This window comes from Mustelus asterias, chromosome 3 (genome assembly GCF_964213995.1).
Source record: "Mustelus asterias chromosome 3, sMusAst1.hap1.1, whole genome shotgun sequence".
In the NCBI taxonomy this organism is placed as follows: Eukaryota; Metazoa; Chordata; class Chondrichthyes; order Carcharhiniformes; family Triakidae; genus Mustelus; species Mustelus asterias.
In genome coordinates, this window is record NC_135803.1 from 127,693,637 (window position 1) to 127,701,273 (window position 7,637).

Here is a 7,637-nt window from a genome sequence, read left to right on the forward strand (position 1 = left end):
AATCTAAAGTGTCCCTGTGTTACGAATTCTTTCTATTTGCAACAGTTTCATCATTAAGACTGAATGAAAAGAATCTTGAGAATGTATGTGTACTCCAGGTTTTGGTATTTGAGGGTTCTGTTATTTTCCTCTGGGCAAACAAATGAGAGATAGGTTTGAAATAGTCCATTAATCATTGCTTCCAGTGGGGGTGCACCTGACCTGCATTGATCCTTGTATTTCTGGTACTGCATGTTGCTGCTGCTTTCAGTTATGGTGATGGGACGAAAATGTATTTTAACAGAATAGAATTGAGTCAGTGGAATTTGGGAAACTACTGGATGGAGTCATGCCAAGCACAAAGGAAGATGAGCAAAATCTGCAGATGCTGAAACCAGAACAGAATACTGGAAAAACTCAGCAAGTCTGGCAGCAGAGGAAACCGAGTTAATGCTTTGGCACCAGAGAGGGAAAATGTGTTAGATGTTATGTAGCTGGAAGCAATTGCAAGAAAATGTTGGGGCGGCACGGTAGCACAGTGGTTGGCACTGCTGCTTCACAGCACCAGGGAACCGAGTTCGATTCCTGGCTTGAGTCATTGTGGAGTTTGCATGTTCTCCCCATGTCTGTGGGTTTCTTCCCACATTCTGAAAGACGTGGTTAAGTGCATTGACCGCAACAGGTGCTGGATTGTGGCGACTAGGGGAATTTCACAGTAACTTCATTGCAGTGTTAATGTAAGCCTTGACTAAAATAAACTTGTGTAGCAGCCTGAAGAACAAGAGACAGGTGGCCTTTGTGTTAGGAGAAGTTAATGGAGTCTCCAATCTGTAGATTCCTGCATGTAGCCAAATCCAGCTAACCACAAAGACTTGAGACACTGTTTAAAGGTGTTTGATCAGTGTGAAAGGGAGTCATTCCATACCTTTTATTACCACAGCCCATATAGAGAGGCCAAAAGTAAGGAAGAATTCATTCTAATTAGCAATTAAATCCTATTTCTGCCACTATCTTAGTGCCTTCCAAAGCCTCTCACTGATAAGGTTCTATGCATCTGGTTCTGCTTTTCCCATTATGCTTTTAGGGCAGGTGCCCTGGGCCAGAAGCTTACAAGACATTCAAAACTACATTTTAAAATTACAATATTTGTTAATTCACTACTATGATATTGTGTTTTAACAGATAATACCTTCATAATATATGTGGGAGGCACATTGTAATACCTTTGGTATAAGGCACATCATGGTTCCTATTTTAAACTAACCTACTTTGGTAAGGCCCCTTAATAAGCAGAGGTTTCAATATCCCCTGCTACTGTGTGTGTTGCATTGAGAAATTAAATATGGGATTTTTTTCAAAGGGTTTAAGGTGAAAGGTCAGTCTTGAGTCCTGAAGGCTGTGACATGCTTAATCAGAAGATGAAATACTGCTCCAACTTGCGTTGGGCTTCACTAGAGCATTGCAGCAGGCCAAGGACAGATGCGACAAAAGAGCAAGCTGCTGAGTCAAAATGGTAGGTAACCGGAAGTTGGAGTCATGCTTACAGACTGAACAAAGTGTTCTGCAAAGTTCTCGCAAAGTCTGTTTAGTCTCACCCCTGTGTAGGAGACTGCATTGGGAACAGTGAATATAGTATACCAAATTAAAGGAGGTGCAGGTGAAATGCTGCTCGATCTGTAAGGTGTATTTGTGGCAAATGCTTGAGGTAAAAGGACAGATGGTACAAATTTTGCAATTGCGAGGGAAGATGGCGTTGCGTGTGATGGAGGAAGGGATCAGGGTGTCAAGATGGGAGTGGTCCCTGCAGAATGCTGGGACTTCGGTTAAGGATAAAGCCGAACGTGTCAAGCACATTTTTGAAGGTGGCATCATCAGAACGGATGCGGCGGAGACAGAGACTGGGAAGATAGGATGGAATCCTTAACTGGAGGTAGGATGTGAAGCTGTAGTTAAGGTAGTCAGAGGTTTACAGCATGGAGCCAGGCCCTTTTGCCCAACTTGTCCATGCTGCCTTTTTACCACTAAGCTAGTCTCAATTGCCTGAGTTTGGCCCATTTCCCTCTATACCCATCTTACCCATGTAACTGTCTACATGCTTTTTAAAAGACTAAATTGTACCTGCCTCTACTACTACCTCTGGCAGCTCATTCCAGACACCACCCTTTGCGTGGAAAAAATGCCCCTCTGGACCCTTTTGTATCTCTCCCCTCTCACCTTAAAACTCATCCTCTAGTTTTAGACCCGCCTACCTTTGAGAAAAGATGTTGGCTATTTTACCTATGCCCCACATTATTTTATAGACTTCTATAAGATCACCCCTAAGCCCCCTACACTCCAGGGAAAAAAGACTCAAGTTTATCCAGCTTCTCCTTATAACTCAAATCAAGTCCCAGTAGCATCCTAGTAAATCTTTTCTAGTTTAATAATATCCTTTCTATAATAGGGTGACCAGAACTGTAAACAGTATTCTAAGTGTGGCCTTGCCAATGTCTTGTACAACTTCAACAAGAGGTTCCTACTCCTGTATTTGATGTTCTGACCAATGAAACCAAGCATGCCAAATGCCACCTTCACCCTGTCCACTTTCAAGGAGCTTTGAACCTGTACCCCATGATCTTTGTTCTGTAACTCTCCCCAACACCCTACCATTAACTGTGTGAGTCCTGCCCTGTTTCGATTGATCTAAATTAACCTCCCATCTGCCATTCATCAGCCTGCTAGCCCAATTGATCAAGATCCCGTTGCAATCTTAGATAACCTTCAATGTCCATTATGCCACCAATCTTGGTGTCATCTGCAAACTTCCTAACCATGCCTCCTAAATTTTCATCCAAATCATTAATATAAATGACAAATAACAGTGGACCCAGCACGGTGTCCCGGAGGACACTGCTAGTCACAGGCCTCCACTTTCAAACACAACCCTCTACAACCACACTCTGTCTTCTGTCATCAAGCCAATTTTGTATCCAATTGGCTACCTCACCCCGGATCCTATGAGATTTAACCTTATGCAACAACTTGCCATGCGTACCTTGTCAAAGGCCTTGCTAATGTCCATGTAGACAACATCGACTGCACTACCCTCATCTACTTTCTTGGTTACCCCTTCAAAAACTCAATCAAATTTGTGAGACATGATTTTCCACTCTCAAAGCTATGCTGACTGTCCCTAATTAGCCCTTGCCTGTCTAAATGCCTGTAGATCTTGTCTCTCAGAATACCTTCTCTACAGATGTTAGGCCCACTGGCCTGTAGTTCCCAGACTTTTCCTTGCCGCCCTTTTTAAACTAAGGCACAACAATTGCCACCCTCCAATTTATGGGAGTTGTTGGGCACTGGAAATGGAGATAGAAGTCAAGGAAAATGGTTGTTGGAGGCCAAACCTCTCCGCCCCATTTTCTTTATTAGTGTCACAAGTAGGCCTACTGCAATGAAGTTATTATGAAAATCCCCGAGTTGCCACACTCTGGTGCCTGTTTGGGTACACTGAGGGAGAATTTAGCATAGCAAATGCACCTAAGTAACACATCTTTCAGACTGTAGGAGGAAACTCATGGACAGAAATTGCAGATTCTGCACCGACAGTGACCCAAGCTGGGAATCAAATCTGGGTTCCTGGTGTTGTGAGGCAGTAGTACTAACCGCTGCCACCCTTTCACTGCAGGAGTTCCTAATGTGATCTTGTGCCAAATCATACTCATCTGCTTCATCAATGACCTTTCCTCCATCATCATAAGGGTATGTTCACTGATGATGACAGTTTTCAGCTTCACTCAATTCGCCAAATAATGAAGCCATCTATGCCCACATGCAGCATGATCTGGCTTTGGTTGAGAAGGGCAAGTAACATCTGCACCACAAAAATGTCAGACAATGACCATATCCACCAAGAGTTTACTTTCTCCTGATTACATTCAATATTGTTACCCTCACTGAATCCTCCACTATCAGTATCCTGGCAGTTACCAACAGTTGGAACTTACTGTGGCTACAAGAACAGGTCAGAGGTTGTGCCCAGTGACCTGTCAAAGCCTTTTCATCATCTGGAAGGCTTAAGTCAGGAGTCTGAGAATGGTTCCACTCACCTGGATGAGTGCAGCTTCAGAAACATTCAAGCTGAACACCATCCCAGACAAATCTGCCCACTTGATCGGTATCACCTTACACATTTGCTCCTTTCATCATCCATTTATTTTGGCTGTAGTGTGTACCATCTACAAGATGCAATGCAGTAAGTACCAAGGCTTCTTTGACAATAGCTACCAATGACATGATCTATACTGTGTAGAAGGGTAGCAAGTGAATGGGAGCACCTGAATACTCATCACAAGCTATCTGACTTGGGAATGTATTGCTATTTCTTCACCACTGCTGGATCAAACTCCTGGAACTCTCAATCCAACTGCACTGGGTGGACAATAAATGCTGGCCTTGCCCATGGCAACAAAATCCATCAATGAGTTTTCTTCTTAAATTGCAGTAAACTAAGATTGTATAATCTGGTGACAAAATATGCACGTGAATTGGTGAGGAAGGAAGAGGTCATTAAAGATGTTGGGAAAGAACTTAGAAATACAAGATAACATCAAGTCTGCCCTTGTCCTTCGGGAGGAGCCGAACTGACGTCAAAATAAGCTTGTTAATAATGGGGGTTGATATTGAGTTCAATAAAGGTGTTGGATCAAGAAATGGTTTGATTGTATTTTCCTGTATGTGTGCATAGAGTTGTGAGTTATTAATAAACAATCATTGTTCAACTCATACAAGCCTGTAAGACCTCTTCATAAGACAACATCTAACCTTACAACAATCATCTTAGCTGTGCCAGCAAGTTGTTGTTTCGCTGACTTATTTCAATTGGATGCGGAAAGACCTGCCAAAAGTTTTCCAAAGCAGGAAATGATGTACAGCTGAGCACAAAAATTGACTATTTGTAAACCACAATGTATGCAATGTGACTGGTATATAACTGTATGGAGGGATCCCAGTCACAGGTTTAGCGGAGCAGTTGGCCAGAATTCACTGACAAATGCACCGCCTTTTTATTTCCTTTCGGTACTTTAATTCTAATCCAAAAAGCTAGTACAAATTAAGTCCAATCATGGTCCCCACATGAGGGACAAACCAGATCCAAGCTGACAAGACATTGCATCCATCTTGGGTTTGATCTTATGGATGCACCATGAAAAGCATCCTTTACAGATGTATCACAGCTTGGTATGGCTCCTGCTCTGACCAAGACCACGAGAAACTACAGAGTTGTGAAAGTAGTGCAGTCCATCACGCAAATCAGCCTCCCATCCATTGATTCCGTCTACACTTCCCGCTGCCTCTGAAAAGCAGCCAGCGTAATCAAGGACCCCATGCATCCTGAACATTCTCTCTTCCACCTTCCTCCATTGGGAAAAAGATACAAAATTCAAAGGTCATGTGCCAACCGACTCAAGAACAGCTTCTTCCCTGCTGCCATCAGACCTTTGAATGGACCTCTCTTATATTATGTTGATCTTTCTCTGTACCCTAGCTCTGACTGCAACACTATATTCTGCACCTTCTCCTTTCCTTCTCCCCTATATACTCTATGAATGGTATGCTTTATCTGTGGAGGGCACAAGAAACAATACTTTTCACTGTATCCCAATACATGTAACAATAATAAATCAAATCAAACAAGATCCAAGCTGACAGGACGAGGCATTGCACCCCCTCCCAGGCTTGATCTAACGCTTCATCTTAGCCAAAAGGCCGAGATGGCTTTGAAAAATTGCATCAGGTAAAGCCTCGGTTTAACCTGAGGTTTAACCTCAGTGACTACCCTGTTCCTTTACTTTACCCTATCGTGGGAAAACCACCATCGCAGGTATCAGCACACCCCTAGTGCAATGGGCCAGTCTGGTGCCTTGCTTGATCATTGACTCTCCCCCCCCCGCCGCCGCCGCCGCCGCCGCCGCCGCCAGCCTGGTCCCCTACCTGACCGCGGACTCTCCCCGCCCCGACCTTCCCACTGCCTGACTGCAGACTCTCCTCCACCCCGCGCCCCCCGGTGAGCATTCACCGCCGGAAGTAGCTAGGCCGGGCCGGAAGCGCCGTCTCCATGGTAACCAGGTTGTTTGGGCCGGCGGAGAGAGCGGGACAGGTCCAGGATCCAGGATCACACACCCAGTCCCTCAGTGTGAGTCTCTGGGCAGCCATCCCGGTGGCGGTGGCGGTGGCGGGGGCGGGCGGGCGGGGGTCTTCAAACCTTTCGGGCAGTTAGCTCAATCCACCATAAATCTCGGTTAAAGAAGAGGCCGATTGTGGAGGAGCATGAATCGGTGCAGAGACCAAGTCAAAGTGTCTCTCTGTCTTCTCCCTCTCTCCAAAAGACAATATCCTGGTGATTTATACAGCCAAGCATTACTGTCGGACATATCTGTAATTCTGATTGCAGGATGGTGAGATAAGTCATTTCTCTGGGGCGTGCATTTGTTTAAAGTTTATGTTACTTTTATCTGCAATATGCATAAACTTTATTTATTAGTGTCACAGTAGGCTTACATTAACATTGCAGTGAAGTTACTGTGAAAATCCCCTAGTCACCACACTCCGGCGCCTGTTCGGGTATCATAGAAATCATAGAAACCCTACAGTGCAGAAGGAGGCCATTCGGCCCATCGAGTCTGCACCGACCACAATCCCACCCAGGCCCTACCCCCACATATTTACCCGCTAATCCCTCTAACCGACGCATCTCAGGGGCAATTTTTAACCTGGCCAATCAACCTAACCCGCACATCTTTGGACTGTGGGAGGAAACCGGAGCACCTGGAGGAAACCCACGCAGACACGAGGAGAATGTGCAAACTCCACACAGACAGTGACCCAAGCCAGGAATTGAGCCCGGGACCCTGGAGCTGTGAAGCAGCAGTGCTAACCACTGTGCTACCGTGCCGCCCTAGTACGCAGAGGGAGAATTTTTTTAGCACGGCCAATGCACCTAACCAGCACGTCTTTTGGACTGCGGGAGGAAACTGGAGCACCCGGAGGAAACCCACGCAGAGAACGTGCAGACTCCACACAAATAGTGACCCATGCCAGGAATCGAACCCGGGTCTCTGGCACTGTGAGGCAGCAGTGCTAACCACTGTGCCACCATGTCACCCATAGCGAAAGTAGGGAGGTGATAAATATTTACAGTGGATTGAGCTACTAACTGACAGGGGAGGGAGGGGGACTTTCAATGGTTATTTCTGAAATTGATAACAACTTGGATAATAGTACGTCAAAATCCTGTTTTGCATCACTCTGAGATTGTAGTTTCTTAATTTATTTTGATGCTCAAGATTCTCAAGCCTCTGGACATCAACAAGGCATGTCATCAGAATTGAGTCTTTAGGACTTAGACTGATGCTTAAATACTGGTTTAAATTCAAAAGAGAGTGCAAGAAGTGTAGGATACTTAGTTTTGTAGTACCAAACCTTAAAAGTGACCCTCTTCCCCCCCACCCCCAACCATCTCCCACACATAGCATCCAATCAGCTCTAAAATGGTGCACCGGGTGGCACAGCGGGGGTGGCACAGTGGTTAGCACTGCTACCTCACAGCACTAGAGAGCTGGGTTCAATTCCAGCTGTGGGTTACTGTCTGTGTGGAGTTTGCACTTGCTCCCCATGTC